At 35.5% G+C, this 25989-nt stretch overlaps 2 non-coding genes across 2 annotated transcripts; both read right to left on the reverse strand.

Moving 5' to 3' along the window:
* Nucleotides 1–1431: 1431 nt before the first annotated feature.
* TRNAT-UGU (transfer RNA threonine (anticodon UGU)) lies at nt 1432–1524 on the reverse strand. Its single transcript is given in 2 exon segments — nt 1432–1467; nt 1487–1524. It is a non-coding gene; the product is annotated as a tRNA-Thr (tRNA).
* Nucleotides 1525–25777: 24253 nt separating this feature from the next.
* TRNAI-UAU (transfer RNA isoleucine (anticodon UAU)) lies at nt 25778–25870 on the reverse strand. Its single transcript is given in 2 exon segments — nt 25778–25813; nt 25833–25870. It is a non-coding gene; the product is annotated as a tRNA-Ile (tRNA).
* Between the last annotated feature and the right edge of the window lie 119 nt (nt 25871–25989).

Below are 25989 nucleotides of genomic sequence, written 5' to 3' on the forward strand. Positions count from 1 at the left end.
AAGGATAAAATATCAACTCTAGTGATGAGACACTTGCTGTAATGACTTCCAACTCAGATGGGACTTAAACCCACAACCACTGGCTTAGGAGGTCAGTGACTTATCCATTATGCCAGTGGTGCGTACTGATGTTCTTATTTAAGACTGATAGGTTTTTAATAGTCAATTATTTATTTTTGAGAAAAGGTGAAGCTGTTTACTGTGTTCTTTGCATTACCAAGTCCAGCAAGAAATGTGCTGGTACTAACCAGAGATGTCAGTATGGATTATCATGCTATATTGCAGAAAATCAATTTGATGCAACTGCTTTACCAACAGTATGTTAATCTTTTCCATTGCTGTTTTGTTGGCTGACTGAAGGAAGATATGCAGTGCATTTGAAGCAAAGCAGATGTGTGCTGACAACTTAAATACATAATCATGTTTGTGGTTTTTATTTCTTTCTTCCATCCTTTGTAATATCATATTAAATATTAAGGTAGTTGATTATAATCAATGACTATTGACATAAGAAAAAGAAAAAAAAACAGTAAACAAACATGCTCCAGGTAAGGCTTGAAATCACAACCTCGGCATTGCTCAACAGATACTGTCTTACAAGTACCGCGTGCTGACCAATTGCGCCACTGTAGCACTTAACAGCATCTGTTGGTTATGCTAGATGTGGATTTTATTCAATACAATCCGTACAGTCATAAGAATTGAAAAAGAAAATAATTTTTGGTGATGAATGATGAGCAACAAACGAACATGCATGCCAGATGGCACTTGAATAAGCTGTCCACGGTGATAGAATTTTTTTTTAAAAAACAACAACAATGTTATCATAATAAATGTCATTTTTTATCTTCTGTGGTCATTTTTTGCAAGCTAAACACTGCAAGACTGTTGTACAGTTGAAGCAAGGATAAAATATCAACTCTAGTGATGAGACACTTGCTGTAATGACTTCCAACTCAGATGGGACTTAAACCCACAACCACTGGCTTAGGAGGACAGTGACTTATCCATTATGCCAGTGGTGCGTACTGATGTTCTTATTTAAGACTGATAGATTTTTAATAGTCAATTATTTATTTTTGAGAAAAGGTGAAGCTGTTTACTGTGTTCTTTGCATTACCAAGTCCAGCAAGAAATGTGCTGGTACTATCCAGAGCTGTCAGTATGGATTATCATGCTATATTGCAGAAATTCAATTTGATGCAACTGCTTTACCAACAGTATGTTAATCTTTTCCATTGCGGTTTTGTTGGCTGACTGAAGGAAGATATGCAGAGCTTTTGAACCAAAGCAGATGTGTGCTGACAACTTAAATACATAATCATGTTTGTGGTTTTTCTTTCTTTCTTCCATCCTTTGTAATATCATATTTTGTAATAAATATTAAGGTAGCTGACTATTGACATAAGAAAAAAAAACAGTAGACAAAGCTGCTCTAGGTGAGGCTTGAACTCACAACCTCGGCATTGCTCAACAGATACTGTCTTACAAGTACCGCGCGCTGACCAATTGCGCCACTGTAGCACTTAACAGCATCTGTTGGTTATGCTAGATGTGGATTTTATTCAATACAATCCGTACAGTCATAAGAATTGAAAAAGAAAATAATTTTTGGTAATGAATGATGAGCAACAAACGAACGTGCATGCCAGATGGCACTTGAAAAAGCTGTCCACGGTGATAGAATTTTTTTTAAAAACAACAACAATGTTATCATAATAAATGTTATTTTTTTAGCTTCTGTGGTCAATTTATGCAAGCTAAACACTGCAAGACTGTTTTACAGTTGAAGCAAATAAAATATCAACTCTAGTGATGAGACACTTGCTGTAATGACTTCAACCCCAGATGGGACTTGGACCCACAACCCCTTGCTTAGGAGGACAGTGACTTATCCATTATGCCAGTGGTGCGTACTGAAGTTCTTATTTAAGACTGATAGATTTTAATAGTCAATTATTTGTTTTTGAGAAAAGGTGAAGCTGTTTACTGTGTTCTTTGCATTACCAAGTCCAGCAAGAAATGTGCTGGTACTATCCAGAGCTGTCAATATGGATTATCATGCTATATTGCAGAAAATCAATTTGATGCAACTGCTTTACCAACAGTATGTTAATCTTTTCCATTGCTGTTTTGTTGGCTGACTGAAGGAAGATATGCAGTGCATTTGAACCAAAGCAGATGTGTGCTGACAACTTAAATACATAATCATGTTTGTAGTTTTTCTTTCTTTCTTCCATCCTTTGTAATATCATATTAAATATTAAGGTAGCCGATTATAATCAATGACTATTGACATAAGAAAAAGAAAAAAAACAGTATACAAAGCTGCTCCAGGTGAGGCTTGAACTCACAAACTCGGCATTGCTCAACAGATACTGTCTTATAAGTACCGCGCGCTGCCCAATAGCACTACTGGAGCACTTAACAGCATCAGTTGGTTATGCTAGATGTGGATTTTATTCAATACAATCAGTACAGTCATAAGAATTGAAAAAGAAAATCATTTTTGGTGATGAATGATGAGCAACAAACGAACATGCATGCCAGATGGCACTTGAAAAAGCTGTCCACGGTGATAGAATTTTTTTTTTTTTTAAATAACAACAATGTTATCATAATAAATGTCATTTTTTAGCTTCTGTGGTCATTTTTTGCAAGCTAAACACCGCAAGACTGTTGTACAGTTGAAGCAAGGATAAAATATCAACTCTAGTGATGAGACACTTGCTGTAATGATTTCCAACTCAGATGGGACTTAAACCCACAACCACTGGCTTAGGAGGACAGTGACTTATCCATTATGCCAGTGGTGCGTACTGATGTTCTTATTTAAGACTGATAGGTTTTTAATAGTCAATTATTTATTTTTGAGAAAAGGTGAAGCTGTTTACTGTGTTCTTTGCATTACCAAGTCCAGCAAGAAATGTGCTGGTACTAACCAGAGATGTCAGTATGGATTATCATGCTATATTGCAGAAAATCAATTTGATGCAACTGCTTTACCAACAGTATGTTAATCTTTTCCATTGCTGTTTTGTTGGCTGACTGAAGGAAGATATGCAGTGTATTTGAAGCAAAGCAGATGTGTGCTGACAACTTAAATACATAATCATGTTTGTGGTTTTTATTTCTTTCTTCCATCCTTTGTAATATCATATTAAATATTAAGGTAGTTGATTATAATCAATGACTATTGACATAAGAAAAAGAAAAAAAAACAGTAAACAAACCTGCTCCAGGTAAAGCTTGAAATCACAACCTCGGCATTGCTCAACAGATACTGTCTTATCTGTACCGCGCGCAGACCAATTGCACCACTGGAGCATTTAACAGCATCAGTTGGTTATGCTAGATGTGGATTTTATTCAATACAATCAGTACAGTCATAAGAATTGAAAAAGAAAATCATTTTTGGTGATGAATGATGAGCAACAAACGAATATGCATGCCAGATGGCACTTGAATAAGCTGTCCACGGTGATATAATTTTTAAAAAAACAACAACAACAACAATTTTATCTTAATAAATGTCATTTTTTAGCTTCTGTGGTCATTTTTTGCAAGATAAACACTGCAAGACTGTTGTACAGTTGAAGCAAGGATAAAATATCAACTCTAGTGATGAGACACTTGCTGTAATGACTTCCACCCCAGATGGGACTTGGACCCACAACCCCTGGCTTAGGAGGACAGTGATTTATCCATTATGCCAGTGGTGTGTATTGAAGTTCTTATTTAAGACTGATAGATTTTTAATAGTCAATTATTTATTTTTGAGAAAAGGTGAAGCTGTTTACTGTGTTCGTTGCATTACCAAGTCCAGCAAGAAATGTGCTGGTACTATCCAGAGCTGTCAGTATGGATTATCATACTATATTGCAGAAAATCAATTTGATGCAACTGCTTTACCAACAGTATGTTAATCTTTTCCATTGCTGTTTTGTTGGCTGACTGAAGGAAGATATGCAGTGCATTTGAACCAAAGCAGATGTGTGCTGACAACTTAAATACATAATCATGTTTGTGGTTTTTCTTTCTTTCCTCCATCCTTTGTAATATCATATTTTGTAATAAATATTAAGGTAGCTGACTATTGACATAAGAAAAAAAAAAAAAACAGTAAACAAAGCTGCTCCAGGTGAGGCTTGAACTCACAACCTCAGCATTGCTCAACAGATACTGTCTTACAAGTACCGCGTGCTGACCAATTGCGCCACTGTAGCACTTAACAGCATCTGTTGGTTATGCTAGATGTGGATTTTATTCAATACAATCCGTACAGTCATAATAATTGAAAAAGAAAATCATTTTTGGTGATGAATGATGAGCAACAAACGAATGTGCATGCCAGATGGCACTTGAATAAGCTGTCCACAGTGATAGAATTTTTTTTAAAAAAACAACAACAATGTTATCATAATAAATGTCATTTTTTAGCTTCTGTGGTCATTTTTTGCAAGCTAAACACTGCAAGACTGTTGTACAGTTGAAGCAAGGATAAAATATCAACTCTAGTGATGAGACACTTGCTGTAATGACTTCCAACTCAGATGGGACTTAAACCCACAACCACTGGCTTAGGAGAACAGTGACTTATCCATTATGCCAGTGGTGCGTACTGATGTTCTTATTTAGGACTGATAGGTTTTTAATAGTCAATTATTTATTTTTGAGAAAAGGTGAAGCTGTTTACTGTGTTCTTTGTATTACCAAGTCCAGCAAGAAATGTGCTGATACTATCCAGAGCTGTCAGTATGGATTATCATGCTATATTGCAGAAAATCAATTTGATGCAACTGCTTTACCAACAGTATGTTAATCTTTTCCATTGCTGTTTTGTTGGCTGACTGAAGGAAGATATGCAGTGCATTTGAAGCAAAGCAGATGTGTGCTTACAACTTAAATACATAATCATGTTTGTGGTTTTTCTTTCTTTCTTCCATCCTTTGTAATATCATATTTTGTAATAAATATTAAGGTAGCTGACTATTGACATAAGAAAAAGAAAAAAAAACAGTAAACAAAGCTGCTCCAGGTGAGGCTTGAACTCACAACCTCAGCATTGCTCAACAGATACTGTCTTACAAGTACCGCGTGCTGACCAATTGCGCCACTGTAGCACTTAACAGCATCTGTTGGTTATGCTAGATGTGGATTTTATTCAATACAATCCGTACAGTCATAATAATTGAAAAAGAAAATCATTTTTGGTGATGAATGATGAGCAACAAACGAATGTGCATGCCAGATGGCACTTGAATAAGCTGTCCACAGTGATAGAATTTTTTTTAAAAAAACAACAACAATGTTATCATAATAAATGTCATTTTTTAGCTTCTGTGGTCATTTTTTGCAAGCTAAACACTGCAAGACTGTTGTACAGTTGAAGCAAGGATAAAATATCAACTCTAGTGATGAGACACTTGCTGTAATGACTTCCAACTCAGATGGGACTTAAACCCACAACCACTGGCTTAGGAGAACAGTGACTTATCCATTATGCCAGTGGTGCGTACTGATGTTCTTATTTAGGACTGATAGGTTTTTAATAGTCAATTATTTATTTTTGAGAAAAGGTGAAGCTGTTTACTGTGTTCTTTGTATTACCAAGTCCAGCAAGAAATGTGCTGATACTATCCAGAGCTGTCAGTATGGATTATCATGCTATATTGCAGAAAATCAATTTGATGCAACTGCTTTACCAACAGTATGTTAATCTTTTCCATTGCTGTTTTGTTGGCTGACTGAAGGAAGATATGCAGTGCATTTGAAGCAAAGCAGATGTGTGCTTACAACTTAAATACATAATCATGTTTGTGGTTTTTCTTTCTTTCTTCCATCCTTTGTAATATCATATTAAATATTAAGGTAGCCGATTATAATCAATGACTATTGACATAAGAAAAAGAAAAAAAAAACAGTATACAAAGCTGCTCCAGGTGAGGCTTGAACTCACAAACTCGGCATTGCTCAACAGATACTGTCTTATAAATACCGCGCGCTGCCCAATAGCACCACTGGAGCACTTAACAGCATCAGTTGGTTATGCTAGATGTGGATTTTATTCAATACAATCAGTACAGTCATAAGAATTGAAAATGAAAATCATTTTTGGTGATGAATGATGAGCAACAAACGAACATGCATGCCATATGGCACTTGAATAAGCTGTCCACGGTGATAGAATTTTTTTTAAAACAACAACAACAACAATGTTATCATAATAAATGTCATTTTTTAGCTTCTGTGGTCATTTTTTGCAAGCTAAACACTGCAAGACTGTTGTACAGTTGAAGCAAGGATAAAATATCAACTCTAGTGATGAGACACTTGCTGTAATGACTTCCAACTCAGATGGGACTTAAACCCACAACCACTGGCTTAGGAGGACAGTGACTTATCCATTATGCCAGTGGTGCGTACTGATGTTCTTATTTAAGACTGATAGGTTTTTAATAGTCAATTATTTATTTTTGAGAAAAGGTGAAGCTGTTTACTGTGTTCTTTGCATTACCAAGTCCAGCAAGAAATGTGCTGGTACTATCCAGAGCTGTCAGTATGGATTATCATGCTATATTGCAGAAAATCAATTTGATGCAACTGCTTTACCAACAGTATGTTAATCTTTTCCATTGCTGTTTTGTTGGCTGACAGAAGGAAGATATGCAGTGCATTTGAAGCAAAGCAGATGTGTGCTTACAACTTAAATACATAATCATGTTTGTGGTTTTTCTTTCTTTCTTCCATCCTTTGTAATATCATATTAAATATTAAGGTAGCCGATTATAATCAATGACTATTGACATAAGAAAAAGAAAAAAACAGTATACAAAGCTGCTACAGGTGAGGCTTGAACTCACAAACTCGGCATTGCTCAACAGATACTGTCTTATAAATACTGCGCGCTGCCCAATAGCACCACTGGAGCACTTAACAGCATCAGTTGGTCATGCTAGATGTGGATTTTATTCAATACAATCAGTACAGTCATAATAATTGAAAATGAAAATCATTTTTGGTGATGAATGATGAGCAACAAACGAACATGCATGCCAGATGGCACTTGAATAAGCTGTCCACGGTGATAGAATTTTTTTTAAAACAACAACAACAACAACAATGTTATCATAATAAATGTCATTTTTTAGCTTCTGTGGTCATTTTTTGTAAGCTAAACACTGCAAGACTGTTGTACAGTTGAAGCAAGGATAAAATATCAACTCTAGTGATGAGACACTTGCTGTAATGACTTCCACCCCAGATGGGACTTGGACCCACAACCCCTGGCTTAGGAGGACAGTGACTTATCCATTATGCCAGTGGTGCATACTGAAGTTCTTATTTAAGACTGATATATTTTTAATAGTCAATTATTTATTTTTGAGAAAATGTGAAGCTGTTTACTGTGTTCTTTGCATTACCAAGTCCAGCAAGAAATGTGCTGGTACTATCAAGAGCAGTCAGTATGGATTATCATGCTATATTGCTGAAAATCAATTTGATGCAACTACTTTACCAACAGTATGTTAATCTTTTCCATTGCTGTTTTGTTGGCTGACTGAACGAAGATATGCAGTGCATTTGAACCAAAGCAGATGTGTGCTGACAACTTAAATACATAATCATGTTTGTGGTTTTTCTTTCTTTCTTCCATCCTTTGTAATATCATATTAAATATTAAGGTAGCTGATTATAATCAATGACTGTTGACATAAGAAAAATAAAAAAAACAGTAAACAAAGCTACTCCAGGTGAGGCTTGAACTCACTACCTCGGCATTGCTCACCAGATACTGTTTTATAAGTAACACGCGCTGACCAATTGCACCGCTGGAGCACTTAACAGCATCTGTTGGTTATGCTAGATGTGAATTTTATTCAATATAATCCGTACAGTCATAAGAATTGAAAAAGAAAATAATTTTTGGTGATGAATGATGAGCAACAAACGAACATGCATGCCAGATGGCACTTGAATAAGCTGTCCACGGTGATAGAATTTTTTTTAAAAAACAACAACAATGTTATCATAATAAATGTCATTTTTTAGATTCTTTGGTCATTCTTTGCAAGCTAAACACTGCAAGACTGTTGTACAGTTGAAGCAAGGATAAAATATCAACTCTAGTGATGATACACTTGCTGTAATGACTTTCAACTCAGATGGGACTTAAACCCACAACCACTGGCTTAGGAGGACAGTGACTTATCCATTATGCCAGTGGTGCGTACTGATGTTCTTATTTAAGACTGATAGATTTTTAATAGTCAATTATTTATTTTTGAGAAAAGGTGAAGCTGTTTACTGTGTTCTTTGCATTACCAAGTCCAGCAAGAAATGTGCTGGTACTATCCTGAGCTGTCAGTATGGATTATCATGCTATATTGCAGAAAATCAATTTGATGCAACTGCTTTACCAACAGTATGTTAATCTTTTCCATTGCTGTTTTGTTGGCTGACTGAAGGAAGATATGCAGTGCATTTGAATCAAAGCAGATGTGTGCTGACAACTTAAATACATAATCATGTTTGTGGTTTTTCTTTCTTTCTTCCATCCTTTGTAATATCATATTAAATATTAAGGTAGCTGATTATAATCAATGACTATTGACATAAGAAAAAGAAAAAGTAAACAAAGCTGCTACAGGTGAGGCTTGAACTCACAACCTCGGCATAGCTCAACAGATACTGTCTTATAAGTACCGCGCGCTGACCAATTGCACCACTGGAGCACTTAACAGCATCAGTTGGTTATGCTAGATGTGGATTTTATTCAATACATTCAGTACAGTCATAAGAATTGAAAAAGAAAATCATTTTTGGTGATGAATGATGAGCAACAAACGAACATGCATGCCAGATGGCACTTGAATAAGCTGTCCACAGTGATAGAATTTTTTTTTAAAAAACAACAACAATGTTATCATAATAAATGTCATTTTTTAGCTTCTGTGGTCATTTTTTGCAAGCTAAACACTGCAAGACTGTTGTACAGTTGAAGCAAGGATAAAATATCAACTCTAGTGATGAGACACTTGCTGTAATGACTTCCACCCCAGATGGGACTTGGACCCACAACCCCTGGCTTAGGAGGACAGTGACTTATCCATTATGCCAGTGGTGCGTACTGAAGTTCTTATTTAAGACTGATAGATTTTTAATAGTCAATTATTTATTTTTGAGAAAAGGTGAAGCTGTTTACTGTGTTCTTTGCATTACCAAGTCCAGCAAGAATTGTGCTGGTACTATCCAGAGCTTTCAGTATGGATTATCATGCTATATTGCAGAAAATCAATTTGATGCAACTGCTTTACCAACAGTATGTTAATCTTTTCCATTGCTGTTTTGTTGGCTGACTGAAGGAAGATATGCAGTGCATTTGAACCAAAGCAGATGTGTGCTGACAACTTAAATACATAATCATGTTTGTAGTTTTTCTTTCTTTCTTCCATCCTTTGTAATATCATATTAAATATTAAGGTAGCTGATTATAATCAATGACTATTGACATAAGAAAAAGAAAAAAAACAGTAAACAAATCTACTCCAGGTGAGGCTTGAACTCAAAACCTCTGCATTGCTCAACAGATACTGTCTTATAAGTACCGCGCGCTGACTAATTACGCCACTGGAGCACTTAACAGCATCTGTTGGTTATACTAGATGTGGATTATATACAATACAATCAGTACAGTCATAAGAATTGAAAAAGAAAATAATTTTTGGTGATGAATGATGAGCAACAAACGAACGTGCATTCCAGATGGCACTTGAATAAGCTGTCCACGTTGATAGAATTAAAAAAAAAAACAACAACAATGTTATCATAATAAATGTAATTTTTTAGCTTCTGTGGTCATTTTTTGCAAGCTAAACACTGCAAGACTGTTGTACAGTTGAAGCAAGGATAAAATATCAACTCTAGTGATGAGACACTTGCTGTAATGACTTCCACCCCAGATGGGACTTGGACCCACAACCCCTGGCTTAGGAGGACAGTGACTTATCCATTATGCCAGTGGTGCATACTGAAGTTCTTATTTAAGACTGATAGATTTTTAATAGTCAATTATTTATTTTTGAGAAAAGGTGAAGCTGTTTACTGTGTTCTTTGCATTACCAAGTCCAGCAAGAAATGTGCTGGTTCTATCCAGAGCAGTCAGTATGGATTATCATGCTATATTGCAGAAAATCAATTTGATGCAACTACTTTACCAACAGTATGTTAATCTTTTCCATTGCTGTTTTGTTGGCTGACTGAACGAAGATATGCAGTGCATTTGAACCAAAGCAGATGTGTGCTGACAACTTAAATACATAATCATGTTTGTGGTTTTTCTTTCTTTCTTCCATCCTTTGTAATATCATATTAAATATTAAGGTAGCTGATTATAATCAATGACTGTTGACATAAGAAAAATAAAAAAAACAGTAAACAAAGCTACTCCAGGTGAGGCTTGAACTCACTACCTCGGCATTGCTCACCAGATACTGTTTTATAAATAACACGCGCTGACCAATTGCACCGCTGGAGCACTTAACAGCATCTGTTGGTTATGCTAGATGTGAATTTTATTCAATATAATCCGTACAGTCATAAGAATTGAAAAAGAAAATAATTTTTGGTGATGAATGATGAGCAACAAACGAACATGCATGCCAGATGGCACTTGAATAAGCTGTCCACGGTGATAGATTTTTTTAAAAAAACAACAACAACAATGTTATCATAATAAATGTCATTTTTTAGCTTCTGTGGTCATTTTTTGCAAGCTAAACACTGCAAGACTGTTGTACAGAAGAAGCAAGGATAAAATATCAACTCTAGTGTTGAGACACTTGCTGTAATGACTTCCAACTCAGATGGGACTTAAACTCACAACCACTTGCTTAGGAAGACAGTGACTTATCCATTATGCCAGTGGTGCGTACTGATGTTCTTATTTAAGACTGATAGATTTTTAATAGTCAATTATTTATTTTTGAGAAAAGGTGAAGCTGTTTACTGTGTTCTTTGCATTACCAAGTCCAGCAAGAAATGTGCTGGTACTATCCTGAGCTGTCAGTATGGATAATCATGCTATATTGCAGAAAATCAATTTGATGCAACTGCTTTACCAACAGTATGTTAATCTTTTCCATTGCTGTTTTGTTGGCTGACTGAAGGAAGATATGCAGTGCATTTGAATCAAAGCAGATGTGTGCTGACAACTTAAATACATAATCATGTTTGTGGTTTTTCTTTCTTTCTTCCATCCTTTGTAATATCATATTAAATATTAAGGTAGCTGATTATAATCAATGACTATTGACATAAGAAAAAGAAAAAGTAAACAAAGCTGCTACAGGTGAGGCTTGAACTCACAACCTCGGCATAGCTCAACAGATACTGTCTTATAAGTACCGCGCGCTGACCAATTGCACCACTGGAGCACTTAACAGCATCAGTTGGTTATGCTAGATGTGGATTTTATTCAATACATTCAGTACAGTCATAAGAATTGAAAAAGAAAATCATTTTTGGTGATGAATGATGAGCAACAAACGAACATGCATGCCAGATGGCACTTGAATAAGCTGTCCACAGTGATAGAATTTTTTTTTAAAAAACAACAACAATGTTATCATAATAAATGTCATTTTTTAGCTTCTGTGGTCATTTTTTGCAAGCTAAACACTGCAAGACTGTTGTACAGTTGAAGCAAGGATAAAATATCAACTCTAGTGATGAGACACTTGCTGTAATGACTTCCACCCCAGATGGGACTTGGACCCACAACCCCTGGCTTAGGAGGACAGTGACTTATCCATTATGCCAGTGGTGCGTACTGAAGTTCTTATTTAAGACTGATAGATTTTTAATAGTCAATTATTTATTTTTGAGAAAAGGTGAAGCTGTTTACTGTGTTCTTTGCATTACCAAGTCCAGCAAGAATTGTGCTGGTACTATCCAGAGCTTTCAGTATGGATTATCATGCTATATTGCAGAAAATCAATTTGATGCAACTGCTTTACCAACAGTATGTTAATCTTTTCCATTGCTGTTTTGTTGGCTGACTGAAGGAAGATATGCAGTGCATTTGAACCAAAGCAGATGTGTGCTGACAACTTAAATACATAATCATGTTTGTAGTTTTTCTTTCTTTCTTCCATCCTTTGTAATATCATATTAAATATTAAGGTAGCTGATTATAATCAATGACTATTGACATAAGAAAAAGAAAAAAAACAGTAAACAAATCTACTCCAGGTGAGGCTTGAACTCAAAACCTCTGCATTGCTCAACAGATACTGTCTTATAAGTACCGCGCGCTGACTAATTACGCCACTGGAGCACTTAACAGCATCATGTTGGTTATACTAGATGTGGATTATATACAATACAATCAGTACAGTCATAAGAATTGAAAAAGAAAATAATTTTTGGTGATGAATGATGAGCAACAAACGAACGTGCATTCCAGATGGCACTTGAATAAGCTGTCCACGTTGATAGAATTAAAAAAAAAAACAACAACAATGTTATCATAATAAATGTCATTTTTTAGCTTCTGTGGTCATTTTTTGCAAGCTAAACACTGCAAGACTGTTGTACAGTTGAAGCAAGGATAAAATATCAACTCTAGTGATGAGACACTTGCTGTAATGACTTCCAACCCAGATGGGACTTGGACCCACAACCCCTGGCTTAGGAGGACAGTGACTTATCCATTATGCCAGTGGTGCATACTGAAGTTCTTATTTAAGACTGATAGATTTTTAATAGTCAATTATATATTTTTGAGAAAAGGTGAAGCTGTTTACTGTGTTCTTTGCATTACCAAGTCCAGCAAGAAATGTGCTGGTTCTATCCAGAGCTGTCAGTATGGATTATCATGCTATATTGCAGAAAATCAATTTGATGCAACTACTTTACCAACAGTATGTTAATCTTTTCCATTGCTGTTTTGTTGTCTAACTGAAGGAAGATATGCAGTGCATTTGAACCAAAGCAGATGTGTGCTGACAACTTAAATACATTATCATGTTTGTGGTTTTTCTTTCTTTCTTCCATCCTTTGTAATATCATATTTTGTAATAAATATTAAGGTAGCTGACTATTGACATAAGAAAAAGAAAAAGCCAGTAAACAAAGCTGCTCCAGGGGAGGCTTGACCTCACAACCTCGGATTTGCTCAACAGATACTGTCTTATAAGTACCACGCGCAGACCAATTGCGCCACTGGAGCACTTAACATCATCTGTTGGTTATGCTAGATGTGGATTTTATTCAATACAATCCATACAGTCATAAGAATTTAAAAATAAAATAATTTTTGGTGATGAATGATGAGCAACAAACGAAAGTGCATGCCAGATGGCACTTGAATAAGCTGTCCACGGTGATAGAATTTTTTTTTTTAAACAACAACAATGTTATCATAATAAATGTTATTTTTTAGCTTCTGTGGTCAATTTATGCAAGCTAAACACTGCAAGACTGTTTTACAGTTGAAGCAAGGATAAAATATAAACTCTAGTGATGAGACACTTGCTGTAATGACTTCCACCCCAGATGGGACTTTGACCTACAACCCCTGGCTTAGGAGGACAGTGACTTATCCATTATGCCAGTGGTGCGTACTAAAGTTCTTATTTAAGACTGATAGATTTTTAATAGTCAATTATTTATTTTTGAGAAAAGGTGAAGCTGTTTACTGTGTTCTTTGCATTACCAGGTCCAGCAAGAAATGTGCTGGTACTATCCAGAGCTTTCAGTATGGATTGTCATGCTATATTGCAGAAAATCAATTTGATGCAACTGCTTTACCAACAGTATGTTAATCTTTTCCATTGCTGTTTTGTTGGCTGACTGAAGGAAGATATGCAGTGCATTTGAACCAAAGCAGATGGGTGCTGACAACTTAAATACATAATCATGTTTGTAGTTTTTCTTTCTTTCTTCCATCCTTTGTAATATCATATTAAATATTAAGGTAGCTGATTATAATCAATGACTATTGACATAAGAAAAAGAAAAAAAAAAACAGTAAACAAATCTACTCCAGGTGAGGCTTGAACTCAAAACCTCTGCATTGCTCAACAGATACTGTCGTATAAGTACCGCGCGCTGACCAATTACGCCACTGGAGCACTTAACAGCATCTGTTGGTTATACTAGATGTGGATTATATACAATACAATCAGTACAGTCATAAGAATTGAAAAAGAAAATAATTTTTGGTGATGAATGATGAGCAACAAACGAACGTGCATTCCAGATGGCACTTGAATAAGCTGTCCACGGTGATAGAATAAAAAAAAAAAAAACAACAACAATGTTATCATAATAAATGTCATTTTTTAGCTTCTGTGGTCATTTTTTGCAAGCTAAACACTGCAAGACTGTTGTACAGTTGAAGCAAGGATAAAATATCAACTCTAGTGATGAGACACTTGCTGTAATGACTTCCAACTCAGATGGGACTTAAACCCACAACCACTGGCTTAGGAGGACAGTGACTTATCCATTATGTCAGTGGTGCGTACTGATGTTCTTATTTAAGACTGATAGATTTTTAATAGTCAATTATTTATTTTTGAGAAAAGGTGAAGCTGTTTACTGTGTTCTTTGCATTACCAAGTCCAGCAAGAAATGTGCTGGTACTATCCAGAGCTGTCAGTATGGATTATCATGCTATATTGCAGAAAATCAATTTGATGCAACTGCTTTACCAACAGTATGTTAATCTTTTCCATTGCTGTTTTGTTGGCTGACTGAAGAAAGATATGCAGTGCATTTGAACCAAAGCAGATGTGTGCTGACAACTTAAATACATAATCATGTTTGTGTTTTTTTTTTCTTTCTACCATCCTTTGTAATATCATATTAAATATTAAGGTAGCTGATTATAATCAATGACTATTGACATAAGAAAAATAAAAAAAACAGTAAACAAAGCTGCTCTAGTTGATGCTTGATCTCACAACCTCTGCATTGCTCAACAGATACTGTTTTATAAGTTCCGCACGCTGACCAATTGCGCCACTGGAGCACTTAACAGCATCTGTTGGTTATACTAGATGTGGATTATATACAATACAATCAGTACAGTCATAAGAATTGAAAAAGAAAATAATTTTTGGTGATGAATGATGAGCAACAAACGAACGTGCATTCCAGATGGCCCTTGAATAAGCTGTCTACGGTGATAGAAAATTTTAAAAAACAACAACAACAACAATGTTATCAAAATAAATGTCATTTTTTAGCTTCTGTGGTCATTTTTTGCAAGCTAAACACTGCAAGACTGTTGTACAGATGAAGCAAGGATAAAATATCAACTCTAGTGATGAGACACTTGCTGTAATGACGTCCAACTCAGATGAGACTTAAACCCACAACCACTGGCTTAGGAGGACAGTGACTTATCCATTATGCCAGTGGTGCATACTGATGTTCTTGTTTAAGACTGATAGGTTTTTAATAGTCAATTATTTATTTTTGAGAAAAGGTGAAGCTGTTTACTGTGTTCTTTGCATTACCAAGTCCAGCAAGAAATGTGCTGGTACTATCCTGAGCTGTCAGTATGGATTATCATGCTATATTGCAGAAAATCAATTTGATGCAACTGCTTTACCAACAGTATGTTAATCTTTTCCATTGCTGTTTTGTTGGCTGACTGAAGGAAGATATGCAGTGCATTTGAATCAAAGCAGATGTGTGCTGACAACTTAAATACATAATCATGTTTATGGTTTTTCTTTCTTTCTTCCATCCTTTGTAATATCATATTAAATATTAAGGTAGCTGATTATAATCAATGACTATTGACATAAGAAAAAGAAAAAGAAAAAGTAAACAAAGCTGCTACAGGTGAGGCTTGAACTCACAACCTCGGCATAGCTCAACAGATACTGTCTTATAAGTACCGCGCGCTGACCAATTGCACCACTGGAGCACTTAACAGCATCAGTTGGTTATGCTAGATGTGGATTTTATTCAATACAATCAGTACAGTCATAAGAGTTGAAAAAGAAAATCATTTTTGGTGATGAATGATGAGCAACAAACGAACATGCATGCCAGATGGCACTTGAATAAGCTGTCCACGGTGATATAATTTTTTTTAAAAAAACAGCAACAATGTTATCATAATAAATGTCATTTTTTAGCTTCTGTGGTCATTTTTTGCAAGCTAAACACTGCAAGACTGTTGTACAGTTGAAGCAAGGATAAAATATCAACTCTAGTGATGAGACACTTGCTGTAATGACTTCCAACTCAGATGGGAGTTAAAACCCACAACCACTGGCTTAGGAGGACAGTGACTTATCCATTATGCCAGTGGTGCGTACTGATGTTCTTATTTAAGACTGATAGATTTTTAATAGTCAATTATTTATTTTTGAGAAAATGTGAAGCTGTTTACTGTGTTCTGTGCATTACCAAGTTCAGCAAGAAATGTGCTGGTACTATCCTGAGCTGTTAGTATAGATTATCATGTTATATTGCGGAAAATCAATTTGATGCAACTGCTTTACCAACAGTATGTTAATCTTTTCCATTGCTGTTTTGTTGGCTGACTGAAGGAAGATATGCAGTGCATTTGAAGCAAAGCAGATGTGTGCTGACAACTTAAATACATAATCATGTTTGTGGTTTTTCTTTCTTTCTTCCATCCTTTGTAATATCATATTAAATATTAAGGTAGCTGATTATAATCAATGACTGTTGACATAAGAAATAGAAAAAAAAAACAGTAAACAAAGCTGCTCCAGGTGAGGCTTGAACTCACAACCTCGGCATTGCTCAACAGATACTGTCTTATAAGCACCGCGCACTGACCAATTGCGTCACTGGAGCACTTAACAGCATCTGTTGGTTATGCTAGATGTGGATTTTATTCAATACAATCAGTACAGTCATAAGAATTGAAAAAGAAAATCATTTTTGGTGATGAATGATGAGCAACAAACGAACATGCATGCCAGATGGCACTTGAATAAGCTGTCCACGGTGATAGAATTTAAAAAAAAAAAAAAACAACAACAATGTTATCATAATAAATGTCATTTTTTAGCTTCTGTGGTCATTTTTTTGCAAGCTAAACACTGCAAGACTGTTGTACAGTTGAAGCAAGTAAAAAAATATCAACTATAGTGATGAGACACTTGCTATAATGACTTCCAACTCAGATGGGACTTAAACCCACAACCACTGGCTTAGGAGGACAGTGACTTATCCATTATGCCAGTGGTGCGTACTGATGTTCTTATTTAAGACTGATAGGTTTTTAATAGTCAATTATTTATTATTGAGAAAATGTGAAGCTGTTTACTGTGTTCTGTGCATTACCAAGTCCAGCAAGAAATGTGCTGGTACTATCCTGAGCTGTCAGTATGGATTATCATGCTATATTGCAGAATATCAATTTGATGCAATTGCTTTACCAACAGTATGTTAATCTTTTCCATTGCTGTTTTGTTGGCTGATTGAAGGAAGATATGCAGTGCATTTGAACCAAAGCAGATGTGTGCTGACAACTTAAATACATAATCATGTTTGTGGTTTTTCTTTCTTTCTTCCATCCTTTGTAATATCATATTAAATATTAAGGTAGCTGATTATAATCAATGACTGTTGACATAAGAAAAAAACCAGTAAACAAAGCTGCTCCAGGTGAGGCTTGAACTCACAACCTCGGCATTGCTCAACAGATATTGTCTTATAAGCACCATGCACTGACCAATTGTGCCGCTGGAGGACTAAACAGCATATTTGGTTATGCTAGATGTGGATTTTATTTAATACAATCCATACAGTCATAAGAATTGAAAAAGAAAATAATTTTTGGTGATGAATGATGAGCAACAAACGAACGTGCATGCCAGATGGCACTTGAATAAGCTGTCCACGGTGATAGAATTTTTTTTTTAAAAAACAACAACAATGTTATCATAATAAATGTCATTTTTTTAGCTTCTGTGGTCATTTTTTGCAAGCTAAACACTGCAAGACTGTTGTACAGTTGAAGCAAGGATAAAATATCAACTCTAGTGATGAGACACTTGGTGGAATGACTTCCAACTCAGATGGCACTTAAACCCACAACCACTGGCTTAGGAGGATAGTGACTTATCCATTATGCCAGTGGTGCGTACTGACGTTCTTATTTAAGACTGATAGGTTTTTAATAGTCAATTATTTATTTTTGATAAAAGGTGAAGCTGTTTACTATGTTCTTTGCATTACCAAGTCCAGCAAGAAATGTGCTGGTACTAACCAGAGATGTCAGTATGGATTATCATGCTATATTGCAGAAAATCAATTTGATGCAACTGCTTTACCAACAGTATGTTAATCTTTTCCATTGCTGTTTTGTTGGCTGACTGAACGAAGATATGCAGTGCATTTGAAGCAAAGCAGATGTGTGCTGACAACTTAAATACATAATCATGTTTGTGGTTTTTCTTTCTTTCTTCCATCCTTTGTAATATCATATTAAATATTAAGGTAGCTGATTATAATCAATGACATAAGAAAAAGAAAAAAAACAATAAACAAAGCTGCTCCAGGTGAGGCTTGAACTCACAACTTTGGCATTGCTCAACAGATACTGTCTTATAAGTACCGTGCACTGATCAATTGCACCACTGGAGCACTTAACAGCATCAGTTGGTTATGCTGGATGTGGATTTTATTCAATACAATCAGTACAGTCATAAGAATTGAAAAAGAAAATCATTTTTGGTGATGAAAGATGAGCAACAAACGAACATGCATGCCAGATGGCACTTGAATAAGCTGTCCACGGTGATAGAATTTTTTTTTAAAAAAACAACAACAATGTTATCATAATAAATGTCATTTTTTAGCTTCTGTGGTCATTTTTTGCAAGCTAAACACTGCAAGACTGTTGTACAGTTGAAGCAAGGAAAAAATATCAACTCTAGTGATGAGACACTTGCTGTAATGACTTCCAACTCAGATGGGACTTAAACCCACAACCACTGGCTTAGGAGGACAGTGACTTATCCATTATGCCAGTGGTGCGTACTGATGTTCTTATTTAAGACTGATAGGTTTTTAATAGTCAATTATTTATTTTTGAGAAAATGTGAAGCTGTTTACTGTGTTCTGTGCATTACCAAGTCCAGCAAGAAATGTGCTGGTACTATCCTGAGCTGTCAGTATAGATTATCATGCTGTATTGCAGAAAATCAATTTGATGCAACTGCTTTACCAACAGTATGTTAATCTTTTCCATTGCTGTTTTGTTGGCTGACTGAAGGAAGATATGCAGTGCATTTGAACCAAAGCAGATGTGTGCTGACAACTTAAATACATAATCATGTTTGTGGTTTTTCTTTCTTTCTTCCATCCTTTGTAATATTATATTAAATATTAAGGTAGCTGATTATAATCAATGACTGTTGACATAAGAAAAAGAAAAAAACCAGTAAACAAAGCTGCTCCAGGTGAGGCTTGAACACACAACCTCGGCATTGCTCAACAGATATTGTCTTATAAGCACCACGCACTGACCAATTGCACCGCTGGAGCACTTAACAGCATCTGTTGGTTATGCTAGATGTGGATTTTATTCAATACAATCCATACAGTCATAAGAATTGAAAAAGAAAATCATTTTTGGTGATGAATGATGAGCAACAAACGAACGTGCATGCCAGATGGCACTTGAATAAGCTGTCCACGGTGATAGAATTTTTTTTTTAAAAAACAACAACAATGTTATCATACTAAATGTCATTTTTTAGCTTCTGTGGTCAATTTATGCAAGCTAAACACTGCAAGACTGTTTTACAGTTGAAGCAAGGATAAAATATCAACTCTAGTGATGAGACACTTGCTGTAATGACTTCCACCCCAGATGGGACTTGGACCCACAACCCCTGGCTTAGGAGGACAATGACTTTTCCATTATGCCAGTGGTGCGTACTGAAGTTCTTATTTAAGACTGATAGATTTTTAATAGTCAATTATTTATTTTTGAGAAAAGGTGAAGCTGTTTACTGTGTTCTTTGCATTACCAAATCCAGCAAGAAATGTGCTGGTACTATCCAGAGCTGTCAGTATGGACTATCATGCTATATTGCAGAAAATCAATTTGATGCAACTGCTTTACCAACAGTATGTTAATCTTTTCCATTGCTGTTTTGTTGGCTGACTGAAGGAAGATATGCAGTGCATTTGAACCAAAGCAGATGTGTGCTGACAACTTAAATACATAATCATGTTTGTGGTTTTTCTTTCTTTCTTCCATCCTTTGTAATATCATATTAAATATTAAGGTAGCTGATTATAATCAATGACATAAGAAAAAGAAAAACAGTAAACAAATTTGGTCCAGGTGAGACTTGAACTCACAACCTCGGCATTGCTCAACAGATACTGTCTTATAACTACCGCGTGCTGACCAATTACGACACTGGAGCACTTAACAGCATCTGTTGGTTATGCTGGATGTGGATTTTATACAATTCAATCAGTACAATCATATGAATTGAAAAAGAAAATCATTTTTGGTGATGAATGATGAGCAACAAACGAACATGCATGCCAGATGGCACTTGAATAAGCTGTCCATGGTGATAGAATTTAAAAAAAAAAAACAACAACAATGTTATCATAATAAATGTAATTTTTTAGCTTCTGTGGTCATTTTTTGCAAGCTAAACACTGCAAGACTGTTGTACAGTTGAAGCAAGGAAAAAATATAAACTCTAGTGATGAGACACTTGCTGTAATGACTTCCAACTCAGATGGGACTTAAACCCACAACCACTGGCTTAGGAGGACAGTGACTTATCCATTATGCCAGTGGTGCATACTGATGTTCTTATTTAAGACTGATAGGTTTTTAATAGTCAATTATTTATTTTTGAGAAAATGTGAAGCTGTTTACTGTGTTCTGTGCATTACCAAGTCCAGCAAGAAATGTGCTGGTACTATCCTGAGCTGTCAGTATAGATTATGATGCTGTATTGCAGAAAATCAATTTGATGCAACTGCTTTACCAACAGTATGTTAATCTTTTCCATTGCTGTTTTGTTGGCTGACTGAAGGAAGATATGCAGTGCATTTGAACCAAAGCAGATGTGTGCTGACAATTTAAATACATAATCATGTTTGTGGTTTTTGTTTCTTTCTTCCATCCTTTGTAATATCATATTAAATATTAAGGTAGCTGATTATAATCAATGACTATTGACATAAGAAAAAGAAAAAGAAAAACAGTAAACAAATCAGCTCCAGGTGAGACTTGAACTCACAACCTCGGCATTGCTCAACAGATACTGTCTTATAACTACCGCGTGCTGACCAATTACGACACTGGAGCACTTAACAGCATCTGTTGGTTATGATGGATGTGGATTTTATACAATACAATCAGTACAATCATAAGAATTGAAAAAGAAAATCATTTTTGGTGATGAATGATGAGCAACAAACGAACATGCATGCCAGATGGCACTTGAATAAGCTGTCCATGGTGATAGAATTTTTAAAAAAACAACAACAACAATGTTATCATAATAAATGTAATTTTTTAGCTTCTGTGGTCATTTTTTGCAAGCTAAACACTGCAAGACTGTTGTACAGTTGAAGCAAGGAAAAAATATAAACTCTAGTGATGAGACACTTGCTGTATTGACTTCCAACTCAGATGGGACTTAAACCCACAACCACTGGCTTAGGAGGACAGTGACTTATCCATTATGCCAGTGGTGCGTACTGATGTTTTTATTTAAGACTGATAGGTTTTTAATAGTCAATTATTTATTTTTGAGAAAATGTGAAGCTGTTTACTGTGTTCTGTGCATTACCAAGTCCAGCAAGAAATGTGCTGGTACTATCCTGAGCTGTCAGTATGGATTATCATGCTATATTGCAGAATATCAATTTGATGCAACTGCTTTACCAACAGTATGTTAATCTTTTCCATTGCTGTTTTGTTGGCTGATTGAAGGAAGATATGCAGTGCATTTGAACCAAAGCAGATGTGTGCTGACAACTTAAATACATAATCATGTTTGTGGTTTTTCTTTCTTTCTTCCATCCTTTGTAATATCATATTAAATATTAAGGTAGCTGATTATAATCAATGACTGTAGACATAAGAAAAAGAAAAAAACCAGTAAACAAAGCTGCTCCAGGTGAGGCTTGAACTCACAACCTCGGCATTGCTCAACAGATACTGTCTTATAAGCACCACGCACTGACCAATTGCGCCGCTGGAGCACTAAACAGCATCTGTTGGTTATGCTAGATGTGGATTTTATTTAATACAATCCATACAGTCATAAGAATTGAAAAAGAAAATAATTTTTGGTGATGAATGATGAGCAACAAACGAACGTGCATGCCAGATGGCACTTGAATAAGCTGTCCACGGTGATAGAATTTTTTTTTTTTTAAAACAACAACAATGTTATCATAATAAATGTCATTTTTTTAGCTTCTGTGGTCATTTTTTGCAAGCTAAACACTGCAAGACTGTTGTACAGTTGAAGCAAGGATAAAATATCAACTGTAGTGATGAGACACTTGCTGTAATGACTTCCAACTCAGATGGGACTTAAACCCACAACCACTGGCTTAGGAGGACAGTGACTTATCCATTATGCCAGTGGTGTGTACTGATGTTCTTATTTAAGACTGATAGGTTTTTAATAGTCAATTATTTATTTTTGATAAAAGGTGAAGCTGTTTACTGTGTTCTTTGCATTACCAAGTCCAGCAAGAAATGTGCTGGTACTAAACAGAGATGTCAGTATGGATTATCATGCTATATTGCAGAAAATCAATTTGATGCAACTGCTATACCAACAGTATGTTAATCTTTTCCATTGCTGTTTTGTTGGCTGACTGAAGGAAGATATGCAGTGCATTTGAAGCAAAGCAGATGTGTGCTGACAACTTAAATTACATAATCATGTTTGTGGTTTTTCTTTCTTTCTTCCATCCTTTGTAATATCATATTAAATATTAAGGTAGCTGATTATAATCAATGACTATTGACATAAGAAAAAGAAAAAAAACAGTAAACAAAGCTGTGCAAGGTGAGGCTTGAACTCACAACTTCGGCATTTCTCAACAGATACTGTCTTATAAGTACCGTGCACTGATCAATTACGACACTGGAGCACTTAACAGCATCTGTTGGTTATGCTGGATGTGGATTTTATACAATACAATCAGTACAATCATAAGAATTGAAAAAGAAAATCATTTTTGGTGATGAATGATGAGCAACAAACGAATGTGCATGCCAGATGGCACTTGAATAAGCTGTCCATGGTGATAGAATTTAAAAAAAAAAAAACAACAACAACAACAATGTTATCATAATAAATGTAATTTTTTAGCTTCTGTGATCATTTTTTGCAAGCTAAACACTGCAAGACTGTTGTACAGTTGAAGCAAGGATAAAATATCAACTCTAGTGATGAGACACTTGCTGTAATGACTTCCAACTCAGATGGGACTTAAACCCACAACCACTGGCTTAGGAGGACAGTGACTTATCCATTATGCCAGTGGTGCGTACTGATGTTCTTATTTAAGACTGATAGGTTTTTAATAGTCAATTATTTATTTTTGATAAAAGGTGAAGCTGTTTACAGTGTTCTTTGCATTACCAAGTCCAGCAAGAAATGTGCTGGTACTAACCAGAGATGTCAGTATGGATTATCATGCTATATTGCAGAAAATCAATTTAATGCAACTGCTTTACCAACAGTATGTTAATCTTTTCCATTGCTGTTTTGTTGGCTGACTGAAGGAAGATATGCAGTGCATTTGAAGCAAAGCAGATGTGTGCTGACAACTTAAATACATAATCATGTTTGTGGTTTTTCTTTCTTTCTTCCATCCTTTGTAATATCATATTAAATATTAAGGTAGCTGATTATAATCAATGACTGTTGACATAAGAAAAAGAAAACAACCAGTAAACAAAGCTGCTCCAGGTGAGGCTTGAACTCACAACCTCAGCATTGCTCAACAGATATTGTCTTATTAGAACCACGCATTGACCAATTGCGCCGCTGGAGCACTTAACAGCATGTGTTGGTTATGCTAGATGTGAATTTTATTCAATACAATCCATATAGTCATAAGAATTGAAAAAGAAAATAATTTTGGTGATGAAAGATGAGCAACAAATGAACATGCATGCCAGATGGCACTTGAATAAGCTGTCCACGGTGATAGAATTTAAAAAAAAAAAACAACAACAATGTTATCATAATAAATGTCATTTTTTAGCTTCTGTGGTCATTTTTTGCAAGCTAAACACTGCAAGACTGTTGTACAGATGAAGCAAGGGAAAATATCAACTCTAGTGATGAGACACTTGCTGTAATGACTTCCAACTCAGATGGGACTTAAACCCACAACCACTGGTTTAGGAGGACAGTGACTTATCCATTATGCCAGTGGTGCGTACTGATGTTCTTAATTAAGACTGATAGGTTTTTAATAGTCAATTATTTATTTTTGAGAAAAGGTGAAGCTGTTTACTGTGTTCTTTGCATTACCAAGTCCAGCAAGAAATGTGTTGGTACTATCCAGAGCTGTCAGTATGGATTATCATGCTATATTGCAGAAAATCAATTTGATGCAACTGCTTTACCAACAGTATGTTAATCTTTTCCATTGCTGTTTTGTTGGCTGACTGAAGGAAGATATGCAGTGCATTTGAACCAAAGCAGATGTGTGCTGACAACTTAAATACATAATCATGTTTGTAGTTTTTCTTTCTTTCTTCCATCCTTTGTAATATCATATTAAATATTAAGGTAGCTGATTATAATCAATGACTATTGACATAAGAAAAAGAAAAAGAAAAACAGTAAACAAATCTGCTCCAGGTGAGACTTGAACTCACAACCTCGGCATTGCTCAACAGATACTGTCTTATAACTATCGCGTGCTGACCAATTACGACACTGGAGCACTTAACAGCATCTGTTGGTTATGCTGGATGTGGATTTTATACAATACAATCAGTACAATCATAAGAATTGAAAAAGAAAATCATTTTTGGTGATGAATGATGAGCAACAAACGAACGTGCATGCCAGATGGCACTTGAATAAGCTGTCCATGGTGATAGAATTTAAAAAAAAACCAACAACAACAATGTTATCATAATAAATGTCATTTTTTAGCTTCTGTGGTCATTTTTTGCAAGCTAAACACTGCAAGACTGTTGTACAGTTGAAGCAAGGATAAAATATCAACTCTAGTGATGAGACACTTGCTGTAATGACTTCCAACTCAGATGGGACTTAAACCCACAACCACTGGCTTAGGAGGACAGTGACTTATCCATTATGCCAGTGGTGCGTACTGATGTTCTTATTTAAGACTGATAGGTTTTTAATAGTCAATTATTTATTTTTGAGAAAAGGTGAAGCTGTTTACTGTGTTCTTTGCATTACCAAGTCCAGCAAGTGATGTGCTGGTACTATCCAGAGATGTCAGTATAGATTATCATGCTATATTGCAGAAAATCAATTTGATGCAACTGCTTTACCAACAGTATGTTAATCTTTTCCATTGCTGTTTTGTTGGCCGACTAAAGGAAGATATGCAGTGCATTTGAAGCAAAGCAGATGTGTGCTGACAACTTAAATACATAATAATGTTTGTGGTTTTTCTTTCTTTCTTCCATCCTTTGTAATATCATATTAAATATTTAGGTAGCTGATTATAATCAATGACTATTGACATAAGAAAAAGAAAAAAAAACAGTAAACAAAGCTGCTGCAGGTGAGGCTTGAACTCACAACCTCGGCATTGCTCAACAGATAATGTCTTATAAGTACCGCGCGCTGACCAATTGCGCCACTGGAGCACTTAACAGCATCTGTTGGTTATACTAGATGTGGATTTTATTTAGTACAATCCGTACAGTCATAAGAATTGAAAAATAAAATAATTTTTGGTGATGAATGATGAGCAACAAACGAACGA

This window comes from Pseudophryne corroboree, chromosome 4, assembly GCF_028390025.1.
Source record: "Pseudophryne corroboree isolate aPseCor3 chromosome 4, aPseCor3.hap2, whole genome shotgun sequence".
Classification (NCBI taxonomy): Eukaryota; Metazoa; Chordata; class Amphibia; order Anura; family Myobatrachidae; genus Pseudophryne; species Pseudophryne corroboree.